A 20,477-nucleotide genomic window follows, 5' to 3' on the forward strand; every position below is an offset into this window, starting at 1 on the left:
AAAGCCACGTGCAGCCCTCGCTGTCACATAGGGAATGAATGGATCAGTAGTCAAGTCCTCCAAGACGCTCCATTCTAATCATGATAGAAGTTCCATATTCTGCCACTCTGAGCTGGTTCCCAGCAGTTGGAACCTCACCAATCAATAGCTTTAGGGTATGTGCACACGTCCGGATTTCTTGCAGAAATTTCCTGAAGAAAACCGGAAATTTTCGGCAAGAAATCCGCATTTTTTTTTTGCGTTTTTTTAGCATTCTGCAAGCGTAATTAGCTTGCAGAATGCTAAAGTTTTTCAAGCGATCTGTAGCATCGCTTGGAAAACTGACTGACAGGTTGGTCACACTTGTCAAACATAGCGTTTGACAAGTGTGACCAACTTTTTACTATAGATGCTGCTTATGCGTCGCGGTCACGTGAGCGGTCACATGACCGGTCTCGACCAATCACAGGACAGTGACGTCATCACAGGTCCTTCACCGCACACCAGCTACAGGAACCGAAGCGGCAGCATGCAGCGGAGGCGGGAAGACATCGAAGGTGAATATATCACTATTTTTTATTTTAATTCTTTTTTTTTTTACCACTTATATGGTGCCCAGTCCGTGGAGGAGAGTCTCCTCTCCTCCACCCTGGGTACCAACCGCACATAATCTGCTTACTTCCCGCATGGTGTGCACAGCCCCGTGCGGGAAGTAAGCAGATCAATGCACTCCTAGGTGTGCGGAATCCCCGCAATTCCGCATTTTTAATGAACATGTTGCTTTTTTTTCCGCGATGCGATTTTTTCGCGGAAAAAAAATCGCAACATTTGCACAAAAAATGCGGAATACACTGTAAATAATAGGAGGCATAGGTTAGCGTTTTTTTCGCGTTTTTATAGCGAAAAAACCGCGAAAAATCCTGAACGTGTGCACATGGCCTAACACTTCTGCTGTGGATAGGCGATTACTAGTATTCACCAGTAGGGTTGAGCGACTTTCATTTTTTTAAGATCGAGTAGGGTTTTGGGAAACCCGATTTTGTCCAGAGTCGAGTCGAGTGCAGTCGGCCGATTATCGCTAAAAGTCGGGGATCGACCGAAACACGAAACCCAATGCAAGTCAATGGGGAAGCATAGTCGGCAGTGAGTGGAGGCCAGGAAAACACCTACAGTGCCCATTTTAATGCCAAAAACATCCATTCTTGTTTCTGAAGCTTGCCAATCTTAATTAACTGTATAATAATAGTTGGGCATAGGGAATTGGGGGAAAGTTGTGGGGGGAGTAGGGCTGGCTCAAGTTTTTCGTGGGCCCAGGAAATGCGGACTACGTCACGGCGGTGTTGCAGGGAAAGGTAAGTATTTAAAAGTTGCAAGTGCTGTGATCCTGAGCAAGCAGGGGGGGCCCACTCGTTCGCATTGCCACTGGCACAGGGCCCCTCAAAGTACGGCGGTGTGTTTGCATGGCGGGGGCGCCTCCCACCAGCAGCGACACTTTTGCGTACTCTGAGGGGCCCTGTGCCAGTGACGTCGCCAACGAGTATGCCCCCCCACCTGATGAAGGAACCTGCACTTTCATCTGCACCTTCCTCTTTGTCCCTGTGTAAGGTGGTATAACATGCGGGAAGGGGAACCTTACTTTCAGCAGGGACAGATTCTGGCTGTGTAGAGTACAAGGGGAATGTAGTGGTCTAGGTCAATGTACCAGCAGACTCATTTAGCAGTGGCTGGGCAATGGGCAGGATGAGGAGGAAACAGATATAGGGCCAAAGAATAAAGTAGGCTACATGCAGTTCAAAATTGGTAACAGGACTAAACAGGCGGCATTGCTTTGTTCAGTGGAGTAGCAAACCCAAGAGCAGCAGACACTGTTTCAAGGGCCTAACCACACTAGTAGGCCAAATGCAGTTTAATATCTGATAGTATAGGGCGAAAGCCAGAATGTGGAAGCTCAGCTTTGTTCAGTTGAGGACAACACCAGGGAGGGGCAGACACCTTTAGTAGGCCGGAAAAGCCTATTGCATTTTTTAAAATGGTAATTTGGAGCAGAAGGTTGAAGCTCAGCTTTATTTAGTTGAGGGCAACACCAGGGAGGGGCAGAAGCCGTTAGTAGGCCCTAACCACCATTTTTTTTTTTTTTAAAACCACTTAATGAGAGCCGGAAGGTTGAAGCTCAGCTTTATTTAGTTGAGGACAACACCAGGGAGGGGCAGAAGCCGTTAGTAGGCCCTAACCACCATTTTTTTTTTAAAACCACTTAATGAGAGCCGGAAGGTTGAAGCTCAGCTTTATTTAGTTGAGGACAACACCAGGGAGGGGCAGAAGCCGTTAGTAGGCCCTAACCACCATTTTTTTTTTTTTTAAAACCACATAATGAGAGCCGGAAGGTTGAAGCTCAGCTTTATTTAGTTGAGGACAACACCAGGGAGGGGCAGAAGCCGTTAGTAGGCCCTAACCACCATTTTTTTTTTTAAAACCACATAATGAGAGCCGGAAGGTTGAAGCTCAGCTTTATTTAGTTGAGGGCAACACCAGGGAGGGGCAGAAGCCGTTAGTAGGCCCTAACCACCATTTTTTTTTTTTTTAAAACCACATAATGAGAGCCGGAAGGTTGAAGCTCAGCTTTATTTAGTTGAGGACAACACCAGGGAGGGGCAGAAGCCGTTAGTAGGCCCTAACCACCATTTTTTTTTTTAAAACCACATAATGAGAGCCGGAAGGTTGAAGCTCAGCTTTATTTAGTTGAGGACAACACCAGGGAGGGGCAGAAGCCGTTAGTAGGCCCTAACCACCATTTTTTTTTTTAAAACCACATAATGAGAGCCGGAAGGTTGAAGCTCAGCTTTATTTAGTTGAGGGCAACACCAGGGAGGGGCAGAAGCCGTTAGTAGGCCCTAACCACCATTTTTTTTTTTAAAACCACATAATGAGAGCCGGAAGGTTGAAGCTCAGCTTTATTTAGTTGAGGGCAACACCAGGGAGGGGCAGAAGCCGTTAGTAGGCCCTAACCACCATTTTTTTTTTTAAAACCACATAATGAGAGCCGGAAGGTTGAAGCTCAGCTTTATTTAGTTGAGGACAACACCAGGGAGGGGCAGAAGCCGTTAGTAGGCCCTAACCACCATTTTTTTTTTTAAAACCACATAATGAGAGCCGGAAGGTTGAAGCTCAGCTTTATTTAGTTGAGGGCAACACCAGGGAGGGGCAGAAGCCGTTAGTAGGCCCTAACCACCATTTTTTTTTTTAAAACCACATAATGAGAGCCGGAAGGTTGAAGCTCAGCTTTATTTAGTTGAGGGCAACACCAGGGAGGGGCAGAAGCCGTTAGTAGGCCCTAACCACCATTTTTTTTTTTAAAACCACATAATGAGAGCCGGAAGGTTGAAGCTCAGCTTTATTTAGTTGAGGACAACACCAGGGAGGGGCAGAAGCCGTTAGTAGGCCCTAACCACCATTTTTTTTTTTAAAACCACATAATGAGAGCCGGAAGGTTGAAGCTCAGCTTTATTTAGTTGAGGGCAACACCAGGGAGGGGCAGAAGCCGTTAGTAGGCCCTAACCAAAGTTGAAGGCCAAATGCAGTTTAATTTCTGATACTATAGGCCGAAAGCCAGAAGGTGGAAGTTCCGATTTAGACAGTGGAGGACAATTTGAATTAGGGACTGCAGACAGACTTAGTAGGCTGTCCCCTGTGGACCATGCATCCACCACATTAACCCATTGCGCCGTAATGGACACGTAATCTTCCGTGGCCATGCCTACAGGTCCATGCGTCTGTTGTCAGGTGCACCTTTGTACTCACAGATTGCCAGAGTGCATGGACAATGCGGTCTTCTACATGCTGGTGGAGGGTTGGGATGGCTTTTCTCGCAAAAGAAGTGTCGACTGGTTAGCTTGTAGCGTGGTACAGCGTAGTCCATCATGGCCTTATTAATAGTAAATAAAATATATAACTAGGCTCTATGAACTTTTAAATAGGTTCCAGGGGTACACGGGCAGCATTGGTGTGGTCAGTGGAGGAGTATTGCAAGTAGGGGCTGCAGACAGGCTATCAAAGGCCTAAAATAACAAACAGTAGGCAGTCATGGCAGTTTTACATCGGTTACATGGATACACAGGCAGGCACTCCAGGCAGCATTGTGCTCAGTGGAGGAGTATTGCAAGTAGGGGCCGCAGACAGGCTATCAAAGGCCTAAAATAACAAACAGTAGGCAGTCATGGCAGTTTTACATCGGTTACATGGATACACAGGCAGGCACTCCAGGCAGCATTGTGGTCAGTGGAGGAGTATTGCAAGTAGGGGCCGCAGACAGGCTATCAAAGGCCTAAAATAACAAACAGTAGGCAGTCATGGCAGTTTTACATCGGTTACATGGATACACAGGCAGCTAGGTGGTGAGTGGAGGAGTATTTAAAGTAAGGACCGCAGACAGGCTATCAAAGGCCTAACATAACAAACAATAGGCTCATGGCAGTTTTACAGCGGTTACATGGATACACGGGCAGGCAGCTTGGTGGTGAGTGGAGGAGTATTTAAAGTATGGACCGCAGACAGGCTTCGAAGGCCTAACACAATAAAATGGGCTGGCTGTAGGCACTTTAAAATTGGTTCCAGGGGTACACGGGCAGCAGTGGTCTGGTCAGTGGAGGCCTAGTGGAAGTATGGACCGCAGACAGGCTTCGAAGGCCTAACACAATAAAATGGGCTGGCTGTAGGCACTTTAAAATTGGTTCCAGGGGTACACGGGCAGCAGTGGTCTGGTCAGTGGAGGCCTAGTGGAAGTATGGACCGCAGACAGGCTTCGAAGGCCTAACACAATAAAATGGGCTGGCTGTAGGCACTTTAAAATTGGTTCCAGGGGTACACGGGCAGCAGTGGTCTGGTCAGTGGAGGACTAGTGGAAGTATGGACCGCAGACAGGCTTCGAAGGCCTAACACAATAAAATGGGCTGGCTGTAGGCACTTTAAAATTGGTTCCAGGGGTACACGGGCAGCAGTGGTCTGGTCAGTGGAGGCCTAGTGGAAGGAGGGACCGCAGACAGGCTTCGAAGGCCTAACACAATAAAATGGGCTGGCTGTAGGCACTTTAAAATTGGTTCCAGGGGTACACGGGCAGCAGTGGTCTGGTCAGTGGAGGACTAGTGGAAGGAGGGAGCGCAGAAAGGCTTCAAAGGCCTAAAATAACAAACAATAGGCTCATGGCAGTTTTACAGCGGTTACATGGATACACGGGCAGGCAGCTTGGTGGTCAGTGGAGGAGTAGGGACCGCAGACAGGCTATCAAAGGCCTAAAATAACAAACAATAGGCTCATGGCAGTTTTACAGCGGTTACATGGATACACGGGCAGGCAGCTTGGTGCTGAGTGGAGGAGTAGTGCAAGGAGTGTCTGTCCCAGTACTCCCAAAATATAAATAGATGTTAATGTCTCGCAAAACAACCAAAACAAAAAAAAAGATGGCATACTTAGGTACAGGGGTGGGCTCATCTGCTGTGTTTCTGACATAGTAATTTGGCAGTAACTATTTAATGGTGCCAATATAGGACACAGACACAGACTACTTTAAGTTGCATCATAGATGTCTACAAATTTGTATTGTCAGTGCCAGACATTGAATGATGTCAGCGAATAGACTAAAGATTGGTGGAGCTGTGCGACATAATTTTGCACGTAGTAGAGCCCAGTTTGAGCTGGGGTAGGGGGGAACTCTCTTGAGGCCGGCGGGACCGCCCCAGGGCCACTCATGTTACAACGGTGTGTCTGACGTTGGGTGCGCACCACCACCGCCAGAGACACTACATTGTACTATGAGGGACCCAGTAGCAATGCCGTCAACCAAAAGCGAGCACACCCACCTCTTCAGACAAACAGCAGTCTCACGGGTGCTTGCGCCAAGTCGCGATACCACGGCCCCGTGTGGGGAGTTTGGCCATTTAGGGAGGTGTAAACATGTCGTATGCTGTACAATCTGCAGCAGCAAATTAGACATTAGAAAAGTAATTCACAGGCAAGAGCTTTTCATAGGAAAGCTAGGTGTCGGCCGGGCAAGGTGGGGCAAAAGATTTTGAAATCCAGTTGTGGTTCATTTTAATGAATGTTAGATCGTCAACATTTTGGGTAGCCAGACGAGTCCTTTTTTCGGTTAATATTGACCCTGCAGCACTGAATACTCTTTCTGATAGGACACTTGCTGCCGGGCAAGCAAGCTCCTGCAATGCATATTCTGCCAATTCTGGCCAGGTGTCTAATTTGGAGGCCCAGTAATCAAATGGGAATGACGGTTGAGGGAGAACATCGATAAGGGATGAAAAATAGTTAGTAACCATACTGGACAAATGTTGTCTCCTGTCACTTTCAATTGATGCAGCAGTACCTGTCCTGTCTGCGGTCATAGCAAAATCACTCCACAACCTGGTCAGAAAACCCCTCTGTCCAACGCCACTTCTGATGTGTGCACCCCTAACACTCCTAGTCTGCTGCCCCCTGGAGCTCGTGTGAGAACGATCACGTGCGCTGTGTGCTGGGAATGCCTGAAGCAAACGGTCAACAAGAGTTGATTGTTTGGTTGCTAATATTAGTTCCAAGTTCTCATGTGGCATAATATTTTGCAATTTGCCTTTATAGCGTGGATCAAGGAGGCAGGCCAACCAGTAATCGTCATCGTTCATCATTTTCGTAATGCGTGTGTCCCTTTGTAGGATACGTAAGGCATAATCCGCCATGTGGGCCAAAGTTCCACTTGTCAAATCTCCGGTTGTGATTGGTTGAGGGGCAGTTGCAGGCAAATCTACGTCACTTGTGTCCCTCAAAAAACCAGAACCCGGCCGTGACACGCAACCAATTTCCTGTGCCCCCGTGAAAGTTTCCGCATTAAAAATATACTCATCCCCATCATCCTCCTCGTCCTCCACCTCCTCTTCGCCCGCTACCTCGTCCTGTACACTGCCCTGACCAGACAATGGCTGACTGTCATCAAGGCTTCCCTCTTCCTCTGGTGCAGACGCCTGCTCCTTTATGTGCGTCAAACTTTGCATCAGCAGACGCATTAGGGGGATGCTCATGCTTATTACGGCGTTGTCTGCACTAACCAGCCGTGTGCATTCCTCAAAACACTGAAGGACTTGACACATGTCTTGTATCTTCGACCACTGCACACCTGACAACTCCATGTCTGCCATCCTACTGCCTGCCCGTGTATCCTCCCACAAATAAATAACAGCACGCCTCTGTTCGCACAGTCTCTGAAGCATGTGCAGTGTTGAGTTCCACCTTGTTGCAACGTCTATGATTAGGCGATGCTGGGGAAGGTTCAAAGACCGCTGATAGGTCTGCATACGGCTGGCGTGTACAGGCGAACGTCGGATATGTGAGCAAAGTGCACGCACTTTGAGGAGCAGGTCGGAGAACCCAGGATAAGTTTTCAATAAGCACTGCACCACCAGGTTTAAGGTGTGAGCCAGGCAAGGAATGTGTTTCAGTTGGGAAAGGGAGATGGCAGCCATGAAATTCCTTCCGTTATCACTCACTACCTTGCCTGCCTCAAGATCTACTGTGCCCAGCCACGACTGCGTTTCTTGTTGCAAGAACTCGGACAGAACTTCCGCGGTGTGTCTGTTGTCGCCCAAACACTTCATAGCCAATACAGCCTGCTGACGCTTGGCAGTAGCTGGCCCATAATGGGACAACTGGTGTGCAACAGTGTCATCTGCCGATGGAGTGGTTGGCCGACTGCGTTCTGTGGAAGAGCTGTAGCTTCTGCAGGAGGACGAGGAGGAGGAGGAGGGGGTGCGAACGCCTACAGCCAACTGTTTCCTAGACCGTGGGCTAGGCACAACTGTCCCTAAATTGATGTCGCCTGTGGACCCTGCATCCACCACATTCACCCAGTGTGCCGTGATGGACACATAACGTCCCTGGCCATGCCTACTGGTCCATGCATCTGTAGTCAGGTGCACCTTTGTACTCACAGATTGCCTGAGTGCATGGACGATGCGCTGTTTAACATGCTGGTGCAGGGCTGGGATGGCTTTTCTGGAAAAAAAGTGTCGACTGGGTAGCTCGTATCGTGGTTCAGCGTACTCCATCAGGGCTTTGAAAGCTTCGCTTTCAACTAACCGGTAGGGCATCATCTCTAACGAGATTAGTCTAGCTATGTGGGCGTTAAAACCCTGTGTACGCGGATGCGAGGATAAGTACTTCCTTTTTCTAACCAGAGTCTCATGTAGGGTGAGCTGGACTGGAGAGCTGTAGATCGTGGAACTTTCGGGTGTGCCGGTGGACATGGCAGACTGAGAGACGGTTGGAGACGGTATTGTTTCCGCCGGTGCCCTACATGCAATATTTCCTCCTACAAAACTGGTGATTCCCTGACCCTGACTGCTTTTGGCTGGCAAAGAAACCTGCACAGATACTGCCGGTGGTGCGGAAAATGGTGGCCTTACAGTGACGGAAGGGATGTTGCGTTGCTGACTAGCTTCATTGGCCGAGGGTGCTACAACCTTGAGGGACGTTTGGTAGTTAGTCCAGGCTTGAGAATGCATGGTGGTTAAGTGTCTATGCATGCAACTAGTATTTAGACTTTTCAGATTCTGACCTCTGCTTAAGCTAGTTGAACATTTTTGACAGATGACTTTGCGCTGATCAGTTGGATGTTGTTTAAAAAAATGCCAGACTGCACTCTTCCTAGACTCTGATCCCTTTTCAGGGATTGCAGACTGAGCTTTAACCGGATGGCAACGCTGTGCTCCAACAGGTTTTGGCTTTGACACGCGTTTTGGTCCAGATACGGGCCCGGCAGATGGAACCTGTTGCGATGTTGATGCCTGCTGCGGCCCCTCCTCCACCTCCGCTTCTGAACTACTGCCGCCTGCACCCTGTTCCCCCAATGGCTGCCAATCGGGGTCAATAACTGGGTCATCTATTACCTCCTCTTCGAGCTCGTGTGCAACTTCGTCTGTGTCACTGTGTCGGTCGGTGGTATAGCGTTCGTGGCGGGGCAACATAGTCTCATCAGGGTCTGATTGTGGATCTGTACCCTGAGAGGGCAATGTGGTGGTCTGAGTCAAAGGAGCAGCATAGTACTCTGGCTGTGGCTGTGCATCAGTGCACTCCATGTCAGAATATACTTGTAATGGGCATGGCCTGTTAAATGTTTCACTTTCTAAGCCAGGGACGGTATGTGTAAAGAGCTCCATGGAGTGACCCGTTGTGTCGCCTGCTGCATCCTTCTCTCTTGTTGTAGTTTTTGCTGAGGAGGACAAGGAAGCGACTTGTCCCTGACCGTGAACATCCACAAGCGACGCGCTGCTTTTACATTTACCAGTTTCGGAAGAGGAGGCAAAAGAGCTAGAGGCTGAGTCTGCAATGTAAGCCAAAACTTGCTGTTGCTGCTCCGCCTTTAAAAGCGGTTTTCCTACTCCCAGAAAAGAGAGCGTTCGAGGCCTTGTGTAGCCTGACGACGAAACTGGCTCCACAGCTCCAGACTTAGGTGGAATATTTTTATCCCCACGACCACCTGATGCTCCACTACCACTACCATCATTACCAGCTGACAATGAACGCCCACGACGACCTCTTGCACCAGACTTCCTCATTGTTTTAAAATCTTAACCAAAGTAACTTTATTTGTTGCTATCAAACAACTTACACGGTGAGCTATAACTTCAGTATGATTTCAATATCCCTTAACAGGTTGGTGAGACCACAAGGAAAATCAGGCACAATGTTACACACTCTGTTTTCTGTGGCACAAAATCACAGAGATGACACACACGCAGGACTGTCACTCAAGCACTAATGTCAATATTAATCTCCCACCTAATTTATTTATTTTTTTTTCTCAGGGAGACTTTAGAAACCAAATAATATTAAAAAAAAAAAAAAAAAAGGCTTTCTATGGCCCACAATTAGAGAGAGAGAGGTGGCACAACCAGGAGTCAAGACTGGCGCACAAGCTGAAAGGGCAATATTACTCTCCCACTGTTTTTTATGTTTTTTTTGTTTTTTTCAGGGAGACTTTAGAAACCAAATAATATTAAAAAAACCAAAAAAAAAAAAGGCTTTCTATGGCCCACTGAATGAGAGGGAGAGAGGTGGCACACCCAGGAGTCAAGACTGGCACACAAGCTGAAAGGGCAATATTACTCTCCCACTGTTTTTTTAGGTTTTTTTTGTTTTTTCAGGGAGACTTTAGAAACCCAATAATATTTAAAAAAAAAAATAAATAGGCTTTCTATGGCCCACTGAATGAGAGGGAGAGAGGTGACACACCCAGGAGTCAAGACTGGCACACAAGCTGAAAGGGCAATATTACTCTCCCACTGTTTTTTTAGGTTTTTTTTGTTTTTTCAGGGAGACTTTAGAAACCCAATAATATTTAAAAAAAAAAATAAATAGGCTTTCTATGGCCCACTGAATGAAAGGGAGAGAGGTGGCACACCCAGGAGTCAAGACTGGCACACAAGCTGAAAGGGCAATATTACTCTCCCACTGTTTTTTTATGTATTTTTTGTTTTTTCAGGGAGACTTTAGAAACCCAATAATATTTAAAAAAAAAAATAAATAGGCTTTCTATGGCCCACTGAATGAGAGGGAGAGAGGTGGCACACCCAGGAGTCAAGACTGGCACACAAGCTGAAAGGGCAATATTACTCTCCCACTGTTTTTTTAGGTTTTTTTTTTTTTTTCAGGGAGACTTTAGAAACCCAATAATATTTAAAAAAAAAAATAAATAGGCTTTCTATGGCCCACTGAATGAGAGGGAGAGAGGTGGCACACCCAGGAGTCAAGACTGGCACACAAGCTGAAAGGGCAATATTACTCTCCCACTGTTTTTTTAGGTTTTTTTTGTTTTTTCAGGGAGACTTTAGAAACCCAATAATATTTAAAAAAAAAAATAAATAGGCTTTCTATGGCCCACTGAATGAAAGGGAGAGAGGTGGCACACCCAGGAGTCAAGACTGGCACACAAGCTGAAAGGGCAATATTACTCTCCCACTGTTTTTTTATGTATTTTTTGTTTTTTTCAGGGAGACTTTAGAAACCCAATAATATTTAAAAAAAAAAATAAATAGGCTTTCTATGGCCCACTGAATGAGAGGGAGAGAGGTGGCACACCCAGGAGTCAAGACTGGCACACAAGCTGAAAGGGCAATATTACTCTCCCACTGTTTTTTTAGGTTTTTTTTTTTTTTCAGGGAGACTTTTGAAACCAAATAATATTAAAAAAACCAAAAAAAAAAAAGGCTTTCTATGGCCCACTGAATGAGAGGGAGAGAGGTGGCACACCCAGGAGTCAAGACTGGCACACAAGCTGAAAGGGCAATATTACTCTCCCACTGTTTTTTTATGTATTTTTTGTTTTTTTCAGGGAGACTTTAGAAACCCAATAATATTTAAAAAAAAAAATAAATAGGCTTTCTATGGCCCACTGAATGAGAGGGAGAGAGGTGGCACACCCAGGAGTCAAGACTGGCACACAAGCTGAAAGGGCAATATTACTCTCCCACTGTTTTTTTAGGTTTTTTAACCAATCACAAGCCGTGACGTCACGGGAGGCTGGACTTGCGCGCTTTTGAAAAAGCGCGCGTGTCCAGCCTCCAGTGACGTCCCGGCTTATGATTGGTTGCGCCGCGATCAACCAATCACAAGCCGGGAGGCTGGACACGCGCGCAATTTTAAAATGCGCGCTTGTCCTGCCTCCCGTGACGTCACGGCTTGTGATTGGTTAATGGCGGCCATGTTGCCGGGCCGCGGACCAATCACAGCAAGCCGTGACGTATTTTCGTCACGGCTTGCTGTGATTGGTCCGCGTCCCGGCAACATGGCGCCGTGACCAATCATAAGCCGGGACGTCACTGGAGGCTGGACACGCGCGCTTTTTCAAAAGCGCGCAAGTCCAGCCTCCCGTGACGTCACGGCTTGTGATTGGTTAATGGCGGCCATGTTGCCGGGACGCGGACCAATCACAGCAAGCCGTGACGTATTTTCGTCACGGCTTGCTGTGATTGGTCCGCGGCCCGGCAACATGGGCGCCCTGACCAATCACAAGCCGGGAGTTCGCGTAACCATGTAAAAGCGGGAATTTTAAACAAACAACGCTGCCGGTTCCTGCGCTGAGGTCCCGGCTGCGTCGGAGAGGTAAAGTATAGCGATATTTTTTATTTTAATTCTTTCTTTTACACATTTATATGGTTCCCAGGGCCTGAAGGAGAGTTTCCTCTCCTTCAGACCCTGGGAACCATCAGGAATACCGTCCGATACTTGAGTCCCATTGACTTGTATTGGTATCGGGTATCGGTATCGGATTGGATCCGATACTTTGCCGGTATCGGCCGATACTTTCCGATACCGATACTTTCAAGTATCGGACGGTATCGCTCAACACTATTCACCAGAGAATCCCTGTAAGTGCATCTTCGTTATTGTGTAATGGTTTGTCGCAGGACAGGGAGGGGTTAAACTTCCAAGTATTTCATCTCTACTGGACTCAGGATAACTAAGAACATTATTCCCACTGCTTCTCCATTTGTAAGAAAATGCCTAATTTGATTTCCTTGGCTTATCTTTAGGAGGCATCACACTTTCCAACCCCCTAAACAAATGTCCTGCTGTAGTATTCTTTAAATGTTGTGCTTTTTTCCTATTAATCTATTTGTATTCTTGCCTGAAGAAGGAGCCACTGTGCTCTGAAAGCTTGCAAACATATTTTCTGGTTAGCCAATAAAGGTATCACTCCTAGAATACTTCTGTCATCATTGGGCAGAAAAGTAGTCACATCGATTTTTCTGGCTAACCCAATACAATTTGTTATTGTACATCATCTCTAGTGGAAAAAAAAAAAGAATATTCTCCTTACTAACATTAGAGTGAACAAGTGATCACTATCCACAATCTACTATACCAAGACCAATAATACCACATACAAGGAACAAATACCACCTGACTATGACCAGATCACTTATTACCACCCATAGTGGCCAAATAATAATACAATACTGATCATGAATAAAAACCACAGTGCTAATAGCTCTAATATTACCACTGGTGACATTATACACAGGAGCTCTTTAAATACTATATAATGTAAGGAAACAACAATATCCATCTAGTTACAATTGCCCATGGATAGTAAGTGATGTAGGCAGCAATTTTTTAAAAAAATTATATTTTATTACAAATTTTTTTAAAAAACCTAATCAGTAAACAGGGCTAAAAAAAAGACCATTTGTATATCCACACATGGGGATAAGATATTGGCCCCCATTATAGAGAGGATTTGGTAGACGGAGCTTCATTATACTAATATATATTGAGAAATATATCTGCCTGCTTTCTTTATAGTTTATCAATTATTTGTTACATGCCATCTCTGGTACATATAGCAGGAGCAATTATTGGTTGTTACTCCTCTATGGACATTTAGTATTAATATATAATGTAAGGGTACAGATAATGCAGTGATCACAGTGACATGATACACAGGATCTCTGTATATAGTGTCAGTGTACAGGTAATACAGGGATCACTGGTGACATTTTACAAAGGATCTCTGTATATAGTGTCAGTGTAGAGGTAATACAGGGATCACCAGTGACATTATACACAGGAGCTCTGTATATAGTGCCAGTGTACTGGTAATTCAGGGATCACCAGTGACATTATACACAAGAGCTCTGTATGTAGTGTCAGTGTACTGGTAATACAAGGATCACCAGTGACCTTATATACCAGAGCTCTGTATATAGTGTCAGTGTACAGGTAATGCAGGGATCACTGGTGACATACACAGGAGATCTGTATATAGTGTCAGTGTACAGGTGATTCAGGGATCGTCAGTGATATTATACACAAGAGCCCTGTATATAGTGTACAGGTAATACAACAGTCATCAGTGATATCAAACAGAGGAACTCTGTATTACCTGTACACTGGTACTATATACAGTGATCACCAGTGAGTGACACACAGGAGCTCTGTATATAGCATATAATGTGCAGCTAATATAGTGATTACCAGTGAAATTGTACACATAAGCTCTGTATCTAGTGTCAGTGTGCAGGTAATAGTGATTGCCAGTGATGTTATACACAGAAGCTCTGTATATAGTGTAGACAATGATCACTGATGACGTGATTCACAGAAGCTCTCTATATAGTGTACGTGTAATACAGGGATCACCGGTGACATTATACACAGGAGCTCTGTATATATTGTAATTGTACAGGTAATACAGTGATCACCATTGACATTATACACAGGAGCTCTGTATATAGTGTCAGTATACAGGTAATACAGGGATCACCAGTGACATATGCAGGAGCTCTGTATATAGTGTCATTGTACAAACTGTAAAGGGGGCTCTGATGACCATACTGTGTTGGGGCTGTGGTGGCCATACTGTGTAATGGGCTGTTGAGGACATCATACTGTATAGGGAGGCTATGGTGACCATATTGTACAAGGGACTGTAGTGAACATCATAGTGTATATTAGGGAGCTGTTGGGGCTATCATACTGTTTGGGCTGCTGTGTTGTGACCATCATACTTGGTAGGGTGACAATGTGAGGAGGGGGTACAACGTGGTGCGTGGTATGAGGACATAATGTGAAAAGGGAGCATAGAATGGATATGGAGAAGGGGCAGCCTGAAATGGGAGCACAGTATGGAGAGAGGTTAGCAGTTTGGAGATATAGCGAGTGTAAGGGAAAACAGTGGAGAGGGGACAACCATGGTATAGGCCATGGTTCATAAGGGCGGACGGTGTGGCGATTATATCTGATAATGGCAGACAGTAAGATTTAAGAATAATGCAATGAATACACAGGATTTTCCGGGTAAAATATCTACATTATCAGTGAAGCAGTGTTTAAATCCCGCGCCAATATCACTGATTGGTTGCGGCAGGCCGGACGCGACCAATCAGCGCAGCGGGGTTTAAATCTCAAGCCAATATCGCTGATTGGTCGCGGCCAACCACGACCAATCAGCAAAGCGTGGTTCAAATCCCGGGCAAATTCGCGGCCGGACTGCGCCAGTCGCTAATTGGTCACGGGCAGCTGGCGAGACCAATCAGCGACGCGGGATTTCCGTTACGGACAGACAGAATTAGACGATTATATAGTACTATAGATACCTGATGCGTTAGAATTGGGCCACCATCTAGTATTCATATAAACATTGGTGCTTACATTTATGTTTTAACCCATTGGACACACTGCCACTGTTTTTCTCCTGTCTTTATTTTAAGAATCAAAACTTTATTAGTCATCTATCGCTGTGTGACAGCTTGTTTTCTACAGGATGACTTATAGTTTTCAAAGACACCATTTATTTTACCATATGATAAACTTAAAAACAGGGAACATTTTTATTCTCTCCCTTACACACTGTCCTCCATATTGTTCTCTCCCTCACAGACTGTCCTCCATGTTATTCTCGCCCTCACAGACTGTCCTCCATGTTATTCTCTCCCTCACACACTGTCCTCCATGTTATTCTCGCCCTCACACTGTCCTCCATGTTATTATCGCCCTCACAGACTGACCTCCATGTTATTCTCTCCCTCACACACTGTCCTCCATGTTATTCTCGCCCTCATAGACTGTCTTCCATGTTATTATCGCCCTCACAGACTGACCTCCATGTTATTCTCTCCCTCAGACTGTCCTCCATGCTATTTTCTCCCTCACAGACTGACCTCCATGTTATTCTCTCCCTCACACACTGTCCTCCATGTTATTCTCTCCCTCACACACTGTCCTCCATGCTATTCTCTCCCTCACAGACTGTCCATGTTATTCTTGCCCTCACAGACTGTCCTCCATGTTATTCTCGCTCTCAAAGACTGTCCTCCATGTTATTCTCTCCCTCACACACTGTCCTCCATGTTATTCTCTCCCTCACACACTGTCCTCCATGTTATTCTCTCCCTCACACACTGTCCTCCATGCTATTCTCTCCCTCACAGACTGTCCTTCATGTTATTCTTGCCCTCAGACTGTCCTCCATGTTATTCTCTCAAAGACTGCCCTCCATGTTATTCTCTCCCTCACACACTCCTCCATGTTATTCTCTCCCTCACACACTGTCCTCCATGTTATTCTCTCCCTCACACAGTCCTCCATGTTATTATCGCCCTCACAGACTGTCCTCCATGTTATTCTCTCCTTCACAGACTGTCCTCCAACGCTGATTGGTAGCGCCCGGCCGGCCTCGACCAATCAGCGAAGCGGGAGTTCGGTTACAGACAAACAGACCCTTAGACTATACAAATATATATATATATATATATATATATATATATATATATATATATACATACACATATATATATATACACACACACACTAGATGGTGGCCCAATTCTAACGCATCGGGTATTCTAGAATATGTATGTATGTACAGTCATGGCCAAGAGTATTGACACCCCTGCAATTCTGTCAGATACTACTCAGTTTCTTCCTGAAAATGATTGCAAACACAAATTCTTTGGTATTATCTTCATTTAATTTGTCTGAAATGAAAAAACACAAAAAGAATTGTCCTAAAGCCAAATTAGATATAATTCCACACCAAACATAAAAAAAGGGGGTGGACAAAAGTATTGGCACCTTTTGAAAAAGCATGTGATGCTTCTCTAATTTGTGTAATTAACAGCACCTGTAACTTACCTGTGGCACCTAACAGGTGTTGGCAATAACTAAATCACACTTGCAGCCAGTTGACATGGATTAAAGTTGACAACCTCTGTCTTGTGTCCTTGTGTGTACCACATTGAGCATGGAGAAAAGAAAGAAGACCAAAGAACTGTCTGAGGACTTGAGAAACCAAATTGTGAGGAAGCATGAGCAATCTCAAGGCTACAAGTCCATCTCCAAAGACCTGAATGTTCCTGTGTCTACCGTGCACAGTGTCATCGAGAAGTTTAAAGCCCATGGCACTGTGGCTGACCTCCCTAGATGTGGACGGAAAAGAAAAATTGACATGAGATTTCAACGCAAGATTGTGCGGATGTTGGATAAAGAACCTTGACTAACATCCAAACAAGTTCAAGCTGCCCTGCAGTCCGAGGGTACAACAGTGTCAACCCGTACTATCCGTCGGCGTCTGAATGAAAAGGGACTGTATGGTAGGAGACCCAGGAAGACCCCACTTCTTACCCCGAGACAAAAAAAAGCCAGGCTGGAGTTTGCCAAAACTTACCTGAAAAAGCCTAAAACGTTTTGGAAGAATGTTCTCTGGTCAGATGAGACAAAAGCAGAGTTTTTTGGGCAATGGCATCAACATAGAGTTAACAGGAGAAAAAAAAAGAGGCATTCAAAGAAAAGAACATGGTCCCTACAGTCAAACATGGTGGAGGTTCCCTGATGTTTTGGGGTTACTTTGTGCATGGCATTATGAAGTCTGAAGACTACCAACAAATTTTGCAGCATAATGTAGGGCCCAGTGTGAGAAAGCTGGGTCTCCCTCAGAGGTCATGGGTCTTCCAGCAGGACAATGACCTAAAACACACTTCAAAAAGCACTAGAAAATGGTTTGAGAGAAAGCACTGGAGACTTCTAAGGTGGCCAGCAATGAGTCCAGACCTGAATCCCATAGAACACCTGTGGAGAGATCTAAAAATGGCAGTTTGGAGAAGGCACCCTTCAAATATCAGGGACCTGGAGCAGTTTGACAAAGAAGAATGGTCTAAAATTCGAGCAGATCATTGTAAGAAACTCATTGATGGTTACCGGAAGCGGTTGGTCGCAGTTATTTTGGATAAAGGTTGTGCAACCAAGTATTAGGCTTGAGGGTGCCAATACTTGTCTGGCCCATTTTTGGAGTTTTGTGTGAAATGATCAATGTTTTGCTTTTTGCTTCATTCTCTTTTGTGTTTTTTCATTTAAGACAAATTAAATGAAGATAATACCAAAGAATTTGTGTTTGCAATAATTTTCAGGAAGAAACTGAGTATTATCTGACAGAATTGCAGGGGTGTCAATACTTTTGGCCATGACTGTACGTACGTCACGATTAGCGCAGCCACGTAGTATATAACACGCACAGCCACATAGTATATAGCAGCCACATCGTATATAGCACAGCCCACATAATATATAGCACAGCCCTTGCAGTATAACACTGCCCATGTAGTATATAGCAGCCAGGCAGTATATAACACAGCCCACGTAATATATAGCACAGCCGTCGTATGTAACAGCCCACGTAGTATATAACACAGCCCACGTAGTATATAACAGCCCACGCAGTATACAACACAGCCCACGCAGTATACAACACAGCCCACGCAGTATACAACACAGCCCACGCAGTATACAACACAGCCCACGCAGTATACAACACAGCCCACGCAGTATACAACACAGCCCACGCAGTATACAACACAGCCCACGCAGTATACAACACAGCCCACGCAGTATACAACACAGCCCAAGCAGTATACAACACAGCCCAAGCAGTATACAACACAGCCCACGCAGTATACAACACAGCCCACGCAGTATATAGCAGCCAGGCAGTATATAACACAGCCAATGTAGTATATAAAACAGCCCAAGTAGTATATAACACAGCCCGCGCAGTATATAACACAGCCCACGCAGAATATAACAGCCCACGCAGAATATAACGCAGCCCACGCAGTATATAACAGCCCCCACAGTATATAGCAGTGTGGGCACCATATCCCTGTTAAAAAAATAATTAAAATAAAAGTTATATACTCACCTACCGTCGTCCAGCTATCCCGACGCACGCGATGCGGCAGCCAGCTTCCGTTCCCAGAGATGCATTGCGAAATTACCCAGATGACATAGCGGTCTCGCGAGACCGCCAAGTCATCTGGGTAATCTCGCAATGCATCTCTGGGAACGGAAGCTGGCGGCAACATCGCGCACATCGGTGGACGTCGGAAGGTGAGAATAGCACAATTTATTTTTTTTTTAATTATTTTTAACATTATATCTTTTTACCAGTGATGCTGCATAGGCAGCATCAATAGTAAAAAGTTGGTCCGGGATGGGGCGACACACTGGCGCTGACTGGAGGGGGCACTGACTGGAGGAGAGTAGGGAGGGGCCAATTGGCAGCCGGACTAAGCCTGTCGCTGATCAGCGACGCGGGATTTCTGTTACAAACAGATGGAAGTACCCCTTAGACGATAATACATATATATATATATATATATATATATATATATATATATATATATATATATATATATATATATATATATATATATATATATATATATATATATATATTTATTAAGTGTAGAGGCCAAAAACTATTAGAGGCTTATTTAGGGCATAGTATGAACATATAGTTTTATGCAGAGGGCATTATATGACACTTATTTTTAAGGGTAATGTGTCGGAATGTGCTGCAGAAGACTGGAGAAGAGGAAACCTGGAAAGAAGAGCTGTTTATGTGAAAAGTCATCATGGAGTGAGGACAATGTGAAGATGAAAATAAAGAGACTTCTCAATCAGAGAAGATGTCACCTATAAGGTACCTGGATGTAAATGTTTACTTGTTGATACGATCTTTTCAATGTTTCATGAGTACTGTGGTTCCTGTATGGTCTGCAGATTGATAAAGACTGATAACAACAACTCTCAGCATCTCCTTACCATTGTGAAGGACATACTGAGAGTTGTAGGTTCATGAGATACAAATGTATATGGGCCTGACTTGACATTACAGTTAATTGCTGTACTAAGCTTGGTGATGTATTCATATAGTGACAGTGGCTTTGGTGACGTACACAGTGGCATGTAAGTTTGGGCACCCCTGGTCAAAATTACTGCCCCCCGTGGAAGCATTGACAGTGAAACGCGCATCGGGGCCTCTTTGCTCAGCATTGAGGTCGGTATTACCTTCATTAGTCTCCAGCATTATGTAATACTTGCAGGTATACCTATTGTGAACGTTGGGGATTTTTTCTATTATTGATAGGACTTTTTGCATTATGTGTTGGCTTTATTTGTTATGAGTATACTAATCAATACTATATACTAGCTACTTGTAGCGGTTGTGCACTTGCGTATCTATATTGGCCACCACTCTATTATATTCTTTTGCATATGTCAAACTTTATTTCCCCCAACCTCATGGGCTTATTTGTTTGAATTTATATTTTGGTATACCTCCTTTTAACTGGTATTATATTTTATATATTTTGCTGAGCATTGCTCATTTGGTGTCACTACCCGTCATTATATTTTTTTTCTTTATTGTGCATTTGTTATGAGTTTTAATGACTACTATTTGTATTTATTCTTAATAAAATAATATATTTTATTATATTTTGCTCTGTGATTCACTTATTTTTTTGGGGAAATATATTGTATATGACATGATAGAGCTACATTATTTTGGCCGTTTTCTGGTAAATATTTTGAACAATTAAGCAGGTTGAAGATGAATTGATCCCTGAAAGGCCTAAAGTTAAAGAGGACACATTTCATTTGCATTTTAAACAATATATATATATATA

The sequence above is a fragment of the Ranitomeya variabilis genome, chromosome 5, assembly GCF_051348905.1.
Source record: "Ranitomeya variabilis isolate aRanVar5 chromosome 5, aRanVar5.hap1, whole genome shotgun sequence".
NCBI classification, from domain to species: Eukaryota; Metazoa; Chordata; class Amphibia; order Anura; family Dendrobatidae; genus Ranitomeya; species Ranitomeya variabilis.